The 19096-nt window shown below is 52.9% G+C and overlaps 4 gene segments (V, D, J or C); all 4 read left to right on the forward strand.

The window, feature by feature from the left end:
* Window positions 1-1692: 1692 nt before the first annotated feature.
* LOC308492643 (immunoglobulin lambda constant 3-like) lies at window positions 1693-4353 on the forward strand. The segment is given in 3 exons: window positions 1693-1718; window positions 2515-2621; window positions 4034-4353.
* Window positions 4354-5709: 1356 nt separating this feature from the next.
* Window positions 5710-8326, forward strand: LOC308492644 (immunoglobulin lambda constant 6-like). The segment is given in 3 exons: window positions 5710-5756; window positions 6473-6579; window positions 8010-8326.
* Window positions 8327-8809: 483 nt separating this feature from the next.
* Window positions 8810-13249, forward strand: LOC308492645 (immunoglobulin lambda constant 3-like). The segment is given in 3 exons: window positions 8810-8836; window positions 11635-11674; window positions 12930-13249.
* A 1311-nt stretch (window positions 13250-14560) lies between these two features.
* Window positions 14561-17236, forward strand: LOC308492646 (immunoglobulin lambda constant 3-like). The segment is given in 3 exons: window positions 14561-14586; window positions 15391-15497; window positions 16917-17236.
* Window positions 17237-19096: the final 1860 nt, after the last annotated feature.

The raw sequence follows: 19096 nt of genomic DNA on the forward strand, positions 1-19096 counted from the left end.
CTCATCTTCTGAAGGTGGACCCTTGAGCATCATGGTGAACTCTAGGATGTAAATATCTGTGACGTGTTCAAGTCCACTGGGGTTATGTTTTCTTGATGAGGAATGATCCCACCTTTCCCCACTGACCGCCTCCTCAGGTGGCCCTGGGACCCTCTGGAATCAGCCCAGCAGATCTCAACGACCTCTGCTCTCTGCTGTAACAGCATGTTTTAGGCCCATTCTGTGCCTTTCCCATTCGGGCCTGGAATGGGCTACTTGCCCCCAGTATCCTGGATCCTTTTACTGTGTGGTATTTAGGGATCAAAATCCAAGTGCTAGCTCACATCTCCCTGTCTAATTAGATGATCCCAGAGAAGGCAAAAATCCGATGAGATCCTAAAGTGTGACAGGGGATCCTACAAAGTCCTTGAAGATGGAGGTTGGCGTTACCTGCTAGAATCAGACCAGTCCTCCCTAGAGATGCCCATCCCAATCTAGGATAACCCTGGGAAAGCCAGAGAAAGGGAGATGCATGGAGTCCTATCCGAGGGTAACACAATTCTTTTGGCCCTTTGAAAATGGAGCCAGAGGTCAGAGTCTCCATGTTGCCCTGAGTGGGGGGATTCAATCTCACCCACAATCGTGCAAAGAATGTTCCAGAACAGGGGATGGGGCAGCACAACCCAGGAGAACTAGCCCTCCACACCTTTCCTAACCTTACTGCTCTTGTGTGGACCATGTCTAGTTTCCAAGTCCACGCCCAGATTCCCCTGGACCCCAGGGTAATGCCTGAGCTTCCATACTTGGATTCCTAAGTCCTGGCACTCAGATGCCTTCCCCCGCTCCTAGCCAGTGTCAGATTCCCCATTCTCACTGTCTTCACCATCCCACTTTCCTAGGGTGCCCATGCTTGTCCTAGCTAATCAGAGACTGCGCAATGCCCCATCCCCCGGCCCTCACTCTCACACCCTAACGAGATCCACAGTCCCTGGAGCCTGGTTGCTCACTCCCACACTCCCCTCTGCAGACTCCTGTGCCACAAGAGTCAGGGGTCCGAGCTGTGTTCAAGTCCCCTCGCAGATAGGACTGTTCTGCTCTTCCCATCCCGTTACTGGCCAGCCCACCACTCACCCCAGCGTGAGACCCAATGTCCACCTGTTCTTGGGTGACCTGTCTGGCGTGTAAGTTCAAATCAAGTGTAAGATTCTCAGAGTGGTCTATTGGCTACTCCGTAAACAGACTCATCTTCTTAGGAGGCAGACAAAGCTATCACACACACACACACACACACACACACACACAAGCACAAATGCACGTATGTATACACTCAAACACATAAGGTTCAGAAAAACACACGTCCATTGACAAACATTGTTCGCACAGGCTCCGGAGCAGTTTGGGGAGAAGATGTGGCTTGGGGACAAGGCTGGACAGGACTAAAGAAAAGCCAGTCACTGCAAGCCCTGTGCTCTGGCCTTCCAGAGAGCTCCAGGGACACATGAAAGGGCAGGCACATTGCAGTCCAGGTTGAGAGTGATACAGGGACACAGGAGAAGGTTTGTTGCAGGGAATGTGCCAGGAACAGCTGGCAGATCTGGGAATGAGGGCAGAGGCATTGCTGAGCATGACCCTGTGTCAGAGACCCTGTGTCAGAGATAGAAGGACGCAAGGCTTATCCCTTGCATTCTCTGCATGTGACATACAGGGAACGCAATGCAGACTGTGGCCCTGGGGGATCGGTAGCCACCTGGGTGATGGGTAACCACCTCGAGCCACATGGCAGGTTGAGTCCAGGGGTGCTATATTTGTCACATGTTGTGGAAGCATCCTGACTGGTGACATTCTTGAATATGGACATGTGTAATTCAACATTTGGGTAAGGGGACAGCAGACACTCTTACCCTGAGAGCTCATAGAAAATACTGGACTGGCAGAAGTGTTCACTTCCCCATCTGTGCAGGGTCCTGACTGGGCCATTCAAGCTCTAATTTAACCTAGGCCTCCACACCAGAAGGCACCTGCACCCACGGGGTCAGGAGCAGGACGAAACAGTGACCATCCCAATGCACCTCAGGCTGTCCCAGCAGAGGGCCGGGACACTGCCGTTTAGGACGGGCACGAGATTCTGCATGCTGGGATAAATGTGAGTGACCCCCACCCACCCTTTCCCTTTCCTACCCACTAATTCTACGTGACCTCCTCTGCTGAGGATGATGGGCCTTCCAGGATATGCCCGCGATTCCCAGCTCTACAAAAGGGTCCCAGTTCATCATCTCTGATAAACATGCCTGCTCACAAATTTCACACAACGAGATATGAATTGAACCAGTGCACCTTCCTAAGGATACAAGTAGTAAAAAATTCAGGTAAAATACCAACAAATTGGAACCAACACCATTCCACGGCCATGTTCATCTGGAATCCAAAAACTCCATGGACTTGAAATTCCATGCAGAAAAACCACAGACTCTCACCCTCCCATCTGCCTGATCATGACCCGTGACAAGGAGGCTGGGCTTTGGGCCTCCCTTGCAGCTGCAGGTGGGCCTGGGCAGGGGGTGGAGGGGGCGACAGGGGGTTTGTGTGTGAGTCTGTAGCACAGTGTGCTGTGTTCGGCGGAGGGACCCAGCTGACCGTCTCAGGTGAGTCTCCCTCCTTCCTTTCTCTTCCCGTGGGTTCACAGTGAAATTTGGGTACAATTTTCTCCTTCTGTTTAGTCTAGTACTGAAGTCTCAGTCTTTCTGGCATTGTTTGTCCTTCTCCTTTTCTGATTGACTAACTCAGCCCCCTTTACGCTGTTTTGCTTCTGAGGCATCTAATGGGGACATGATTGGAGAATTCCAGGGACTCTAACCTGCCCCTCGTTACTGTGACCCTGACCTTTCACTTCAGGGGAACTTCACCCCTGGACTCTGAGAACTTCGGCTCCCTCAGAGTCTGTGAGGCCCGGGGTCTTAGGAGAATTGAGGGGGTAAAGCTCAAGAGAGTGGGGAGCTCTAGTTGGTGCACCAGGACCATGGGATGGGAAAAGGAAGCTGGGGTCCGCTGAACTTGACAAGTGTGGGACTCTCTAGGATTCTGTCCTCGCTGGTGGTAGATGGAAGCAAGTGAGGGGCTAGTGAGGAGATCTCTCTAGTGGGGACATAAAGAGAGACAGGAGGGTCAAGGCAAGGTGGATAGAAATGGAGGAAGAATTCCAATGAGATGGCTCAGGGTGCTGGAAACTTCTTCATTTCCCAAGACAGACAGGACAAGTGTCAAGACCCTTTGGCTCCACAGATTGCCCCACCCCTCTAACTCTGGAGGAGGGACCTTAGAATGGACACTTGCCCTGGATACACTCTGGGACAGGTGACAAGAACAGGTTTTACCAGGCAGACACCTATCCTACAACATCAGCTTCCCCCAGTGTAATGACACAGGACTGAGAGATCCCAAAGAACACACACAGATGCAGACTGAAAACAGAACAGCCACCTTCCAGGGAACCCACGTGAAAACTGAAATCCCGCCCCGCTGCAGACACCACACCTCACCCGAGCTGCCCAAATGTGTTACGTGTGGGCAGGGGAGCAAGGGCAGCAATGACAGCGTCAGGGGGATTGTGAGGCACAATCTCCCTCCCCGGAAAGGAGAAGAGTGCAAGCCCAGGACAGAGAGGTGCCCTTTGTGAGGACATTGGGGAGAAAAATCACAGGGAAGATCTCACACAGATTGACACCCAGGACAGACAGAGTTCCGAGGAAAGTGAGATCTCAAGATGGTGCAAGCCAGTTCCAGCAAGCAGAGGGTGGGATGGTGGGTGGTGAGACCTGTGAACCTGAGGAAGAAAAGATGGGCGAAGGGGGCCTCACGACTCCCAAAAGTCAGGCACTGAGATTCTGCCAACGGGAGGTGAGTGTCACCCTCCATCCCTGACCTGTCCAAAGGGGAGCAGGGGCCTGATTGGGACCTGTTGAGCACTTGGGGCCCTGAACCCCTATCAACACCGAGGTCAGGAGCTCCCAGGATGGACACCAGACCTCTGAGGTCCTGTCTTTCTCGCACCCCACAGGTCAGCCCAAGTCAGCGCCCTCGGTCACTCTGTTCCCGCCCTCCTCTGAGGAGCTCAGCACGAACAAGGCCACACTGGTGTGTCTCATCAGTGACTTCTACCCCAGTGGCTTGACCGTGGTCTGGAAGGCAGACGGCACGCCCGTCACCCAGGGCGTGGAGACCACCAAGCCCTCGAAACAGAGCAACAACAAGTACGCGGCCAGCAGCTACCTGAGCCTGACGGCCGACAGGTGGAAATCCAGCAGCAGATACAGCTGCCAGGTCACGCACGATGGGAAAACCGTGGAGAAGACAGTGGAACCCTCAGCGTGTTCTTAGGACCCTGAGCACCCCCACCCTCGGGGCACTGGAGACACAGGACCCCCGGAGGATCACCCGTCCCAAACCTCCCTCAACCCTCTTCCTAAGCCCGATTAACTCCCAATAAAATGTCCTCATTGCCAATCAGACATCATGCTCTCTGCTTATTTTTGGTTTATGCGTTTTTGTCCTGAACTCTGCGTGACATGGTGAACACAATTCTTTTGCCATTTGAAAATGGAGCCGGAGGACAGAGTATCCATGTTGCCCTGGTCAAAGGGATATACTCTCACCCACAATTGCACAAAGAATGTGTCAGAACAGGGGATGGGGGCAGCACCACCCAGGAGAACTGGCCCTCCACACCTTCCCTAACCTTACTGCTCTTGTGTGGACCATGTCTAGTTTCCAAGTCCATGCCCAGGTTCCCATGGACCCCAGAGTAGTGCCTGAGCTGCCATACCTGGATTCTTCAGTCCTGGCACTCAGATGTCTTCCCCGATTCCTAGCGCATCTCACATTCCCCATCCTCATTGCTACTTCTCCCCCCTTCCGTAGGGTGCGGATGCTTCTCCTGGCTTATCAGACTGTGCTGTGCCCCACCCCCACACCCTAACTCTCGCATTCCCTACAGTATCCACAGTACTGGAGCCTGGGTGCTTACTCCCACACTCCCCTCGGAGGACCCCGTACCACAGAGTCATGGGGTCTAAACTGTGTTCAATCCCCTTGCTGACAGGACTGGCCTGCTCTTTCCATTCCCTTCCAGACCAGCCCACCGCTGACCCCAGTGTGAGACCCAATGTCCACCTGTTTCAGGTGACCTGTTTGGGGCCTGATGTCAAAATCAAGTATCAGGTTCTAGGAGTGGGCTATTGACTGGTCTGCAAACAGACTCATCTTCTAAGAGGAAAGTGGAAGCTGTCACATACCTACACATACACACACACGCACAGAAACCCACAAAACAAAAGTACAAATGCACGTAAACATACACTCACACACACGAGGTTCATAAATACACCCATCCACTGACAAACATTGCTCTCAGAGACTCTGGGAGAGTTTGAGGAGAAGGTGAGGATTGGGGACAAGGGTGGACATGACCAAAGAAAAGCCAGTCACTGCAGGCCCTGTGCTCTGGCCTTCCAAAGAAGTCCAGGGACACCTGAAAGGGCAGGGACATTCCAGTCCAGGTTGAGAGTGATGCAGGGACAGTGGAGAAGGTTGGCCGCAGGGAGTGTGCCAGGAAGAGCAGGCAGAACTGGGAAGGAGGGCAGAGGCATTGCTGAGCATGACCCTGTGTCAGAGAGAAGGATGCCAGACCAGTGTGACCCTCACGTGCACTCTGCAAGGTGACAAACAGGGCCCAGGATGCCGGCTGAGGCCTTGGGTGTTGCTTCTCCAACTCCAACGTGCAGGTCTGGCCCAGGGATGCAATGTGCATCACAGGGTGTAAGGGCACCTAACTGGTGACATTCCTGAACCAGGACATGTGTAATTCAACACGTGCGTAAGGAGACAGTGCACACTCACACACTAAAAGCTCATAAAAAAGTCCCATGCTGGGAGCAGTGTCAGCTTCCCCTTGGGCACAGGGCCCTGGCTGGGCCATGCCAGCTCTAATTCAACCCAGGCAAGGAGGCAGCTGCACCCACAGGCTCAGAAGGGGATAAACAGTTACCGTGCCACTGTACCTCAGGCTGTCCCAGTCACTGGACCTCGGGACCATACAGAAGGGTCTGCATGCTGGGGTCAACGTAATTGTTCTCCCACCCACACTTTCCATTCCCACGCCCCCATTTTAATAACCTCCACTGCTGAGCATGCTGAGGCACCCAAGACCTCCCAACAATTCCGAGCTCTGCAAAGGCTTCCCGGCTCCATCAACTCTAGAATAAACAACCTGCTCACCAGTTTCACAATGATAACCCAACGTGGGCCCGGGCACAACTCCAAAAGAAGGATGCAATTGAGAGAAAGTTCTGAATCAATACCACCACATTCTCTCCAATACCAATCCATGACCGAGAACATGGAATTCATATTTCATGTACTGTGGCGACCTACACTCACCCTCCCCTCTGCCCGATCACAACCCGTGACAAGGAGGCTGGGCTTTGGGCCTCCCTTGCAGCTGTAGGTGGGCCTGGGCAGGGGGTGGAGGGGGTGACAGGAGGTTTGTGTTCGAGACTGTGTCACTGTGTTATGTGTTCGGCGGAGGGACCCAGCTGACCGTCTCAGGTGAGTCTCTCCTTTCACTCCTTTTCAGAGCCCACAGTGAAATTTGGGTCAGTGTTCCTCTTCTCTCCATCCATGCCTATACTACAGTTTGAAGGGCTCTGGATTTCCGTTATCTGAACCTTTTCTGTCGGCCCGGCTCAGCCCCCTCTACAGGGTTTTCCTTCTGAGGCACCTGCTGGGGACAGGATGGGAGAATTCTAGGGATTCCCTCCAGCTCCTCCACACTGAGACCCAGACCTAACTCTCCAGGGCATTTCACCCTGACCTCTGAGAGATTCGACTCTCTCAGGGTCTCGGAGCTCTGGGTTCTTAGGAAAATTGAGGGTATGAAGTCCGCGAGAGTGGGGGGCTCTGATTGGTGCACAAGGACCATGGGATGTGGGAAGGAGGCTGGGACCAGCTGAACTTTATATGTGTGTGTCTTTGGATTCTGTCCTCTCTGGGCGGTAGATGGAAGCTAGTGAGGGGCTAGGGAAGGGATCTCCATAGCAGGGACATGAAGAGAGACAGGAGGGTCAAGGCAAGGTGAACAAGAATGGATGGAGGATTTTTGATGAGAAGACCTCAAGGTGCTGGAACCTTCCTCACCATCCAAAGCAGGCAGGGGCCCCTAGACAGGACACGTGTCAGGACACTCAGGCCCCAAAAGTTGTCCCATCTCTATAGACTCTGGAGCAGAGACCTCAGAACAGATGCTTGTGCTAGGGGCCCTCCGGGGACTGGTGACAAGGACAGGCCCTGCCAGGCAGACAGACGTCCTAGGACAGACAGCTTCCCCTAGGAGAATGTCACAGGACCAAGAGACCCCTCCGAACGGACACAGACCGAGACTGAGAATAGCACAGTTAACTGCTGGGGGACCCACGTGGACACCCGGACTCCAGCCCTGTTGCTGACAGCACTCCCTACCCTGGCAGCTCTAGAATGTTTTCTGTGGGGAGTGGAGCACGGGCTACAACGATGATGCCAGGGGGACTCAGAGCAAGAAACTCTCTCTTCTAAAGAGAGGGGAGCCCAATCGCAGGACAGGCAGATGCTCTGTTGTGAGAACACTGGGGAGAGGGATCGGGGGGCAGGTTCCAGAGAGACTGATGACCCAGCACAGACAGAGCGCTAAGAAAGATGGGGTATCGAGGTGATGCCAGTCAGTACCAGGAAGCAGAGCGTGGATGGCTGGTAATGAGCCCTGTGAACCTGAGAAGGAAACAATGGGCAAAGGGGCAGTCACAGCTCCCAAGTGTCAGGCACTGAGATTCTGCCAACAGGAGGTGAGTGTCACCTCCCACCCCTCACCTGACCAAAGGGAAGCAGGGGCCTCATTGGGACCATGCCGTGGACTGGGAGGAGATGTAACCACATGTAGACCCAGGTCAGGAGCTCCCAGGATGGACACCAGACCTCTGAGGTCCTGTCTTTCCCGCACCCCACAGGTCAGCCCAAGTCAGCGCCCTCGGTCACTCTGTTCCCGCCCTCCTCTGAGGAGCTCAGCGCCAACAAGGCCACACTGGTGTGTCTCATCAGTGACTTCTACCCCAGCGACTTGAAAGTGGCCTGGAAGGCAGACGGCACGCCCGTCACCCAGGGCGTGGAGACCACCAAGCCCTCGAAACAGAGCAACAACAAGTACGCGGCCAGCAGCTACCTGAGCCTGACGGCCGACAGGTGGAAATCCAGCAGCAGATACAGCTGCCAGGTCACGCACGATGGGAAAACCGTGGAGAAGACACTGACCCCCTCGGAGTGTTAGGTCTCTGAGAGCCCTACCTCGGGGACACTCCTCACCCAGTCTCCCCTTTCACCAGCTCTCCCCTGTACCCCTGAGACCCTTGCCCAGGATCAGCTCACACCAGGCAGGTCTCCCTCCCTCCCCACTTCTACTTCTCAATAAAGAACTAATCATTTATCATCTCACATTTCTGATGTGTATTCTGTGTCTAGCTGAGTCTCTAGGTTAAAGGGTCTGTTATTACGGGAAGGGAGAGTCAGGACATGAGACTCCATCTACCTGTCCTCCACTCAACCTCCTCACCAGGGACAGGTGAGCTCTGAGCGCTGTGGAGCCCTGACTCAGAGCAGGAACTTTCCTGTGGTGCTGGCCACTGCGATGCAGTCCTTGTCACTTGGGGCGGGAGATGCTTAAGTTAGAGGGACCTGGGAGCCCTGAGGAGGGATCAGGGAGAAATGAGCAGGGTCCTGTGCTGAATCCCAGAGTCAGTGGGTTTCTGTTGAGATGTGTGGGGTCAAGGTCAAGCTCAAGGTCAGCCTCGCTGACCTTGAAGCAAGGGACTATAATCCTGAAGAATGTCAAGATTTGAAGTTGGGTCAGGGGGAGAGTTTATGGTTTACTGATGGAGCAGATTATTTCAGCCTTCATGTGGGGGAGGGACACAAAGTGGGTCAATGAGAAAGGGCACCATCCAGGACACAGAAAGGGCATCAGTGATTGTCCCTGGGAGAGGAATCAATGCGAATTCAGGAGTAGATTTAGGTGGGGGCAGACTAGCTCAGGGCAGAGTGAGTGTGGTCTTCAGGCTACACCAGGGTAGGCTTCCTGGTGACACAGTACCCCCAGCCTCTTTTCCACGAGTCCCCCTTCCACGTCACTCACTGTGGTTCAGCCCTGAGTGAACCTGCAGCCTGGTACCACAGACACTCTCACTCCGGGCCCCTGAAGCAGGTAACATTGCCTTACAGAGGTGCAGACCCAACAGGCTGTCAGTCCACAGTTCCCACCTCTCTCAGGCCTCTCTGTGTGAGCCACCACCTCACCAGGGACTGGGAGCTGCCTTCAGGCATCCCTGCCCCAAATCTCTGCCTAGGAGGTGAAAGGAAGCTAGGGATCCCAGTGTCCCACGGCCTCTGCCTGACCCCACCCATGCATCTGAATGTTGGGACTCTTGTAAATAAGGTCCCCCCCACCCCAGATCTCCCTCATCTCAATGGCCCCGCTGGTAGAACGCCAGAATCTAAATACCCCGATGCTGTCCTACACTAATCTGCCATTTACTTTTGTCATTTTTTATTCTGGGAAACATTGAAAACAAAAATGAGAAAGCAGGTAAATAAAAATGATCCTTGTCTCTATCAACCAGACACGTCAAAGTCATCAATTCACTCGTGATGCTGACCCACCCACACCAGAGTAACTCCTGTCTTATGCAATATTTTGAAGCAAATTCGTTATCATAACTTTTCATCTGTAAATATTTCATTAGTGTGCTGAAAGAGGAGGACGTAAAAGATAACTACAATATCATTATCAAATTGAACAGAAATTATCAATTATTCTTTAATATTAAAAATCAGTTTCTCCTCAACTGGCTTATAATTCTCATAAGTTTATTTATTTGGTTGTACTTTTGGCGCTGTTGCATTTGGTCATTTTTTGTTTGTTTGCTTTCTCTTTGATGTTGTTTTTCTTTTTTTTTTTCTTTATTTGTTTCAGGTGTACAAACAATGTCATAGTTTGTTATATTTACATATGAAGGTTGAATGAGATTTGACGTTGTGATTGGCAGATGTTGGGTCTGTATCTCCCAAATCGCTCCAGTTTTCCTGGCAAGGAAGTGGCTGCAGGGGCTGAGGTGCTGGTCCTGGGACTCCCCCACAGCCGGATGCAGCCCCATCCCCCTTGAGCAGTACCAGGGCGGGTCTCTCTGCTTCGTGTTCCTGCAAAGTGGTTCTGAGATAGAAAGGATTCATAGGGTTCAGGTGTGACATTTGATAAGACCCTTTCCTACGATGTTTGGCTACTTTCACCTAAGGTGCCCTGTGGGGTCATAACTGGTAGAATGAGGTCACTGGATTCTCAAACCTCAGGTGCATCAGATGGGATGGAACGCCAAGTGCAGTGTTTCAGGTCTGTCCTCCTTTCTCTTGTGAAGTCTGCAATTAGTCCACACACGGAGGCCTTTCAGATGCTCTTTCCTCTCCCAGGAATATGTTTCGTATTTTAGGCAAATATATAGATGCATATACATGTTTGGTCTTTCCTTTAATAGTACAACTTACAAGATGACGACCTGGTCCCTCTCATCTTCTGAAGGTGAACCCTTGAGCATCATGGTGAACTCTAGGATGTAAATATCTGTGATGTGTTTAAGTCCACTGGGGTTATGTTTTCTTGATGAGGAATGATCCCACCTTTCCCCACTGACCCTCAGGTGGCCCTGGGACCCTCTGGAATCAGCCCAGCAGATCTCAACGACCTCTGCTCTCTGCTGTAACAGCATGTTTTAGGCCCATTCTGTGCCTTTCCCATTCGGGCCTGGAATGGGCTATTTGCCCTCAGTATCCTGGATTCTTTTACTGTGTGGTATTTAGGGATCAAAATCCAAGTGCTAGCTCACATCTCCCTGTCTAATTAGACGATCCTATACACACCCTAAAATTAGACACAGCCTAAAGTCCGATGAGACCCTGAAGGGTGACAGGGGATCCTACAAAGTCCCTGAAGATGGAGGTTGGCGTTACCTGCTAGAATCAGACCAGTCCTCCTTAGAGATGCCCATCCCAGTCTAGGATAACCCTGGGAAAGCCGGAGAAAGGGAGATGCATGAAGTCCCAGTTGAGGTCAGACTGAAGAACCTTACGGCCAGTCCATTCCAAGGCAACCCACTCTTCCTGTGGGGGGATTGGGGACACCTGTGGACACCTGCTACCCTGACCCTGTGGTTTTACTGATGGGTCAGTGTTCTACCAACTCTATACAGAAGAGAAACGTTAGTCTCCTGCAGGGAATTTCACTCCATAGAAAAGCAAATGCCGTCCTATAAACTCATTTCCATTCCTGGGCAACGATTAGTGGGAAAATCATCTCCAACATTCCAACTTCCTGCAGGACCAGACTTTCCGAGGGTACTGCTGCTTGGCATAAGGGGTCACCCATTCTGTTATGTGCTGGGGGTGGGCAGGGCAGGCATATGGACCCCCTGCTGAGCAGACACCAGTGCCTGGAGCAGTGGCCCAAGCTTCCTCCATCACAGCTGCAGTTGGGGGGGGGTGGTGGAGCAGGGACCTCCTAAGGAGGAGTTTTTGTACCAGTCTGTGTCACAGTGTCGTGTGTTCGGCGGAGGGACCCAGCTGACCGTCCTAGGTGAGTCTCTTCTTCTCCCCACTTCCCTGCTTTCCCCCAGATTTGGGAAATTTTCTGCTGTTTTTGCTCTTTTTGTACACCTGCCCTGAACCCCTGCTCATGCTGATCCCGGAGAGGGGCCCTGGCTTTTTCCCCTCTCTAGTGGAATCCTCCTGCTTGGCTCAGCTGCTCCCATCAAGTCTGACCACAGACAAGAGACGGGACCAGGCACAGAATAGGGCCAAGAGAATATTGGGGTCTTAAGACTTGTTCTTTCTGTCTCCTATGGACAACCTTTGTCTCAGGGGTCATTAGGGGACATCCTCTCCTGGGGAAAAATGGCATTGTGGGTTACCACCTGGAGACTTTACAAGGACTCAGAACCCCTCTTGTGCCAGGGACAAGCCTGGGGACAAATAGCTCAGAGGTTCAGGAAAGATCCAGGGACTGTGGGACTCAGAATCCACGGCTGAGAACATCGCAGGGGTGGAGGGGTTCCTCCAGGCCTCTATGGAGCTGCCATTCAGAGTTCTCAGCCAGCCTGGACCCAGGGAACCATGAGGAAGGGAGGACAGAGAGGGGATGAGATGCTAAGATCTAGGAGAAGGAGAATGGGAAAATGGGGGGAGGTGAAATCCTGGGACATCAGGGTTACACTCCTTAGAAGCACGAATCACTGAGGGAACAGATGGCAGATACCTTGGCATGAAATCTCCAAGCTAACCAAGTACCAGAAGGGAACCTCCAGTCAACTCTGCAGATAGGAAAGACCCAATAAGGCAGACAGAGTCTCCCTGATCAGCCACGTTCTTACCCCATTAGAGAAGCTCAGGGAAGACATTTTTGGGTACAAACAGACCCTTTAGAATAAAGGGTCTCTGCCCACAGCAGAGAAGTCAAGTCAGAAATGTCTCAAGACTGACCCCACAGTGGTCAGAGCACACATCATCCTCTCTGGGGACAGACAGATAGACCCCACACAGACCCCATCGGAAAGAGAGGATAAGGCAAACGAGGAAGGACAGACCTCTGTGTGGGAGGCCAGTAACCAAGGAGGTTCTCAGAAGAGGCTCTGATGTTCCCAGGAGAGGGGAGTTCATTGAGGCATACCCTCAAACCAGCCTTCTTGACATGGACCTCAATGGGCCCAAATTGTCCCTGAACTAGAGGCTATGATTGGGTCCTGAGGAGCCAGTGTCCCACATCCAGACCAAGGTCAGGAGCTCCCAGGATGGACACCAGCCCTCTGAGGTCCTGTCATTCCCACACCCCGCAGGTCAGCCCAAGTCAGCGCCCTCGGTCACTCTGTTTCCACCCTCTTCTGAGGAGCTCAGCGCCAACAAGGCCACACTGGTGTGTCTCATCAGTGACTTCTACCCCAGCGGCTTGACCGTGGCCTGGAAGGCAGATGGCACGCCCGTCACCCAGGGCGTGGAGACCACCAAGCCCTCGAAACAGAGCAACAACAAGTACGCGGCCAGCAGCTACCTGAGCCTGACGGCCGACAGGTGGAAATCTAGCAGCAGATACAGCTGCCAGGTCACGCACGATGGGAAAACTGTGGAGAAGACAGTGGAACCCTCAGCGTGTTCTTAGGACGCTGAGCACCCCACCCTCGGGGCACTGGAGACACAGGACCCCCGGAGGATCACCCGTCCCAAACCTCCCTCACCCCTCTTCCTAAGCCCAATTAACTCCCAATAAAATGTCCTCATTGCCAATCAGACATCATACTCTCTGCTCATTTTTGGTTTATGCGTTTTTGTCCTGAACTCTGCATTCCAAGGTGAACACAATTCTTTTGGCCATTTGAAAAAGGAGCCAGAGGACAGAGTCTGCATGTTATCCTAAGTGGGGGATTCACTCTCACCCACAATTGCACAGGAATGTTCCATAACAGGGGATAGGGGCAGCACCACCCAGGAGTACCAGCCCTCTTCTCCGTCCCTAATCTTACTGTTCTTGTGTGGACCATGTCTACTCTCAAGGTCCATCTCCAGGTTCCCCTGCACCCCGGAGTAGTGCCTGAGCTGCCATACCTGGATTCCACAGTCCTGGCAGTCAGATGTCTTCCCCGATTCCTAGTGCATCTCACATTCCCCATCCTCACTGCTACTTCTCCCCCCTTCCGTAGTGGCTCATCAGACTGTGCTGTGCCCCACCCCCACACCCTAACTCTCGCATTCCCTACAGTATCCACAGTACTGGAGCCTGGGTGCTTACTCCCACACTCCCCTCGGAGGACCCCGTACCACAGAGTCATGGGGTCCAAACTGTGTGACAGGACTGACCTGCTCTTTCCATTCCCTTCCGGACCAGCCCACCGCTGACCCCAGTGTGAGACCCAATGTCTACTTGTTTCGGGTGACCTGTTTAGGGCCTGATGTCAAAATCAAGTATCAGGTTCTAGGAGTGGGCTATTGACTAGTCTGCAAACAGACTCATTTTCTTAGAGGAAAGTGGAAGCTATCACACCCACGCGCACACACACACACACACAAACACACAAAAGTATGAATGCACGTAAACATACACTCACACACACGAGGTTCATAAATACACACATCCACTGACAAACATTGCTCTCAGAGGTTCTGGGAGAGCTTGAGGAAAAGTTGTAGCTTGGGGACAAGGATGGACATGACCAAAGAAAAGCCAGTCACCGCAGTCCCTGTGCTCTGGTCTTCCAAAGAGGTCCAAAGACACGTGGAAGGGCAGGGACATTCCAGTCCAGGTTGAGAGTCATAGAGTGACATAGGTGAAGGTTTGTTGCAGGGAATGTGCCAGGAACAGCTGGCAGATCTGGGAATGAGGGCAGAGGCATTGCTGAGCATGACCCTGTGTCAGAGATGGAAGGAAGCAAGGCTTATCCCTTGCATTCTCTGCATGTGACATACAGGGAACGCAATGCAGACTGTGGCCCTGGGTGATCGGTAGCCACCTGGGTGATGGGTAACCACCTTGAGCCACATGGCAGGTTGAGTCCAGGGGTGCTATATTTGTCACATGTTGTGGAAGCATCCTGACTGGTGACATTCTTGAATATGGACATGTGTAATTCAACATTTGGGTAAGGGGACAGCAGACACTCTTACCCTGAGAGCTCATAGAAAATACTGGACTGGCAGAAGTGTTCACTTCCCCATCTGTTCAGGGTCCTGACTGGGCCATTCAAGCTCTAATTTAACCTAGGCCTCCACACCAGAAGGCACCTGCACCCACTGGGTCAGGAGCAGGACGAAACAGTGACCATCCCAATGCACCTCAGGCTGTCCCAGCAGAGGGCTGGGACACTGCCGTTTAGGACGGGCACAAGATTCTGCATGCTGGGATAAATGTGAGTGACCCCCACCCACCCTTTCCTTTCCTACCCACTAATTCTACGTGACCTCCTCTGCTGAGGATGATGGGCCTTCCAGGATATGCCCGCAATTCCTAGCTCTACAAAAGGGTCCCAGTTCATCATCTCTGATAAACATGCCTGCTCACAAATTTCACAATGACAACACGACGTGAATTAAACTAGGGCACGGCTCCTTCCTAAGGATACAATTAGTAAAAATTCTGGTGCAATATCAACTCATTGGAACCAACGCCATCCCCATGGCCAAGCACATCTGGAATCCAAAAACTCCATGGACTTGAAATTCCATGTAGAGGGACCACGTCCACTCTCCCTCCCATCTGCCTGATCATGACCCGTGACAAGGAGGCTGGGCTTTGGGCCTCCCTTGCAGCTGCAGGTGGGCCTGGGCAGGGGGTGGAGGGGGCGACAGGAGGTTTGTGTGTGAGTCTGTAGCACAGTGTGCTGTGTTTGGCGGAGGGACCCAGCTGACCGTCTCAGGTGAGTCTCCCTCCTTCCTTCCTCTTCCCGTGGGTTCACAGTGAAATTTGAGTAGATTTTTTTATCTGCTTTCAGTTAGGCTAGAACTGAAGTCTGAATCTCTCTGCATTCTCTGACCTTCACCTTTTCTGTCTGCCTGATTCAGGCCCCTCTCCCCTGTTTTGCTTCCGAGGAACCTGGTGGGGACACAATAGGAGAACCCCGGGGACCTTTTCCTGCCCATTTGATATGACCCAGACCTCCCTCTCCAGGGGAACTTCACCCCTGGACTCAGAGAGGTTCAGCTCCCTCAGGGTCTCTAAGCCCTAACCTCTCAGGAGAATGGAGGGACTGAAGTCCTCGAGAGTGGGCGGCTCTGGTTGGTGCACCAGGACCAGGGGATGTGGGATGGAGGCTGGGATCCGCTGAACTGGACATGTGTGTGTCTTTGAATTCTGTCCTCTCTGGGCGGTAGATGGAAGCTAGTAAGGGGCTAGGGAGGGGATCTCTATAGCAGGGACGTGAAGAGAAGAGGAATCAGGCAAGGTGGATGGAAATGGAGGAGAAATTCCGATGAGATGGCCTCAGTGTGCTGGATCCTTCAGTTCCCAAGACAGACAGGACAGCCTCCCACCCCTCGTCCAGACAGGACAGGTGTCAAGACCCTCAAGCCCCACAGGTTGCCCCACCCCTATCAACTCTGGAGGAGAGACCTCAGAACAGATGGCTGCGCTCCTGAGACACGTGAAAAGGACAGGCCCTACGAGGCACACGGATGTCCTAGGACAGACAGTATAACATCACAGGACTGAGAGAACCCTCAGAACAGACACAGACCCAGACTAAAAAGAGAACAGCCACCTTGCGGGGAATCCACGTGGACCACTTGAAAATCAGCCCAACTGTGGACACCCATCCCTACCTGGGCAGCCCAATGTGCTCTCTGTGGGTAGTGGAGCAGTGACAGCAATGAGTGTCAGGGGGACTTTGAGTCAGAAACTCCCTCCCCACACGGGAGGAGAGCCCAAGCCCAGGACAGAGAGGTGTCCTTTGTGAGGACACTGGGGAGAGATATCAGGGGGAACTCTCACACAGACTGACGCCCCAGGACAGACAGAGCCCTGAGGAAACATGAGATCTCCAGGTGGTGCCAGGCAGAAACAGGAAACAGAGGGTGGGATGGTGGGTGGTGAGACCTGTGAACGTGAGGAAGAAATGGTGGGTGAAGGGGGCCTCACGACTCCCAAGTATCAGGCACTGAAATTCTGCCAACAGGAGGTGAGTGTCACCTCCCACCCCTGATCTGACCAAAGGGAAGCAGGGGCCACATTGGGACCATGCCATGGACTTCGAGGAGATGTACCCACATGTAGACCCAGGTCAGGAGCTCCCAGGATGGACACCAGCCCTCTGAGGTCCTGTCTTTCCCGCACCCCACAGGTCAGCCCAAGTCAGCGCCCTCGGTCACTCTGTTCCCGCCCTCCTCTGAGGAGCTCAGCGCCAACAAGGCCACACTGGTGTGTCTCATCAGTGACTTCTACCCCAGCGGCTTGACTGTGGCCTGGAAGGCAGACGGCACGCCCGTCACCCAGGGCGTGGAGACCACCAAGCCCTCAAAACAGAACAACAACAAGTACGCGGCCAGCAGCTACCTGAGCCTGACGGCCGACAGGTGGAAATCCAGCAGCAGATACAGCTGCCAGGTCACGCACGATGGGAAAACCGTGGAGAAGACAGTGGAACCCTCAGCGTGTTCTTAGGACGCTGAGCACCCCACCCTCGGGGCACTGGAGACACAGGACCCCCGGAGGATCACCCGTCCCAAACCTCACTCAACCTTCTTCCTAAGCCCTATTAACTCCCAATAAAATGTCCTCATTGCCAATCAGACACCATGCTCTCTGCTCATTTTTGGTTTATGTGTTTTTCTCCTGATTCTCACCTACCCTGAGCAACACAATGCTATTGTTTCTGTGGTTATGGAGCCCATCTCATCTCCAGAGGATCCCTGATTCATTAGGATCCCCTACTCCTCTTGTCTCTCCAGGTACACTGTCCTGTGTCCCATATCTTAGGCCCTCACTGTCACACTCACTACAGACCTTTCCGTCCTTGGACTCTCATTATTCACCCCTACACTCCCTGTTGGGGACCGCTGCCTCCCACCAGTATCTCGGGGGTCTCAGCTATTGTAGGCTCATGGATGACAGTGCCAGTTAAGCTGTCTTTCAATGCCTTAGAGGCCAGCCTACCACTGACGCCCCCACAAGCACTATTGTCAAATTGGCCTTTGGTGGCCAATGTCGCCATGAGGCTGAAGTGAAGAATCAGATTCTGTGAATGTACCATGAATATATCTCTGTACTGAGTCACCTTCTTGGCAGCTCAGATGCAACGTGAAAACCTGAAAAATTATCGTCCTAGGAGCTGACACAGTAATGGGGTCTGAGGTGTTAGACAGAAGGACAAACATGTGCACATGCACACGTTCTCATTAACATGAGCTTGCATGCACGCACACACACACACACACACACACACACACACACGTGCTTTTACAAAAATGACCACATAGCTCATATGTCCAGGATGTGGTATCCAGAACCCTGCCTCAGCTCAACAGAGAACACAGGCTCTTTCATCTCTGGGTTGTAAACTGGACTTCTCACTTGTTACACCTGACACTTCCCACATGGGCAGAGCCAGGGAAATAGCCGTTTTCAGGACTGGAAGATACCTGGGATACAACAGGACACTTAGACATTTCCTCTTACCCCCTCAAGGGCTGGGGAGGACTGGAAGGTCACTCACAAGGACACAAAGTTGCATGTGGGGAAGGGACCCTCCCTTCTCCCCCTTCCATCAGCCAGACCAGCCCCCATGACAAGGAGGCTGGACTTTAAGCCTCCCTTGCAGCTGCAGGTGGGCCTGGGCAGGGGGTGGAGGGGGTGACAGGAGGTTTGCGTTTGAAACTGTGTCACTGTGTTATACGTTCGGCCGAGGGACACAGCTGACCGTCTCAGGTGAGTCTCTCCCTTTTTTTCCTCCTTGGGGTCCACAGTGAAATTTGGGTAGATTGTTCTCTCCTTCCCATCCAGTCTTGGCTGGGATCTGAATCGCCCTGGCATTCTGTAACCTTCACCTTTTTGTCTGTCCGACTCAGTCCCCTGTAACCTGTTTTTCTTCCGAGGCACCTGGTTGGTATAGGGGGGAGGATCTCCGGGACCCCTTTCTGCCCCTCCTCACTGTGAGTCCAAAATCTCCCCCCAGGGAAACTTCTCTGGACTCTGAGGCAGAGGAAGTCTTCATTTTTCTTTGAGGGAGAGTTTCACTCTCACCCAGAAATACCCAGACAATGTTCCAGAACAGAAGAGAGGGCAGAGGACCCAGTGTAGCCATCTTGTACACCTTCTTGCTTATTGCTCTTTTTTTTTTTTTTTTTTTGGCCCATGTCCACCTCCAATATCCTCCCAATGGTTTCCAGGATAATGTGTGACATCCCTGCTTTAGAATCCTGGGGCCTCACCATCTGGGACTGTGGGCAAGACAGCCCCTCCTGAAATAGGAGGAGAACCTGAACCCAGGACAGAAAGATTCCCTGTAGGAAGACACGAGGGAGA

This window comes from Rhinolophus hipposideros, assembly GCF_964194185.1.
Source record: "Rhinolophus hipposideros genome assembly, chromosome: 24".
In the NCBI taxonomy this organism is placed as follows: domain Eukaryota; kingdom Metazoa; phylum Chordata; class Mammalia; order Chiroptera; family Rhinolophidae; genus Rhinolophus; species Rhinolophus hipposideros.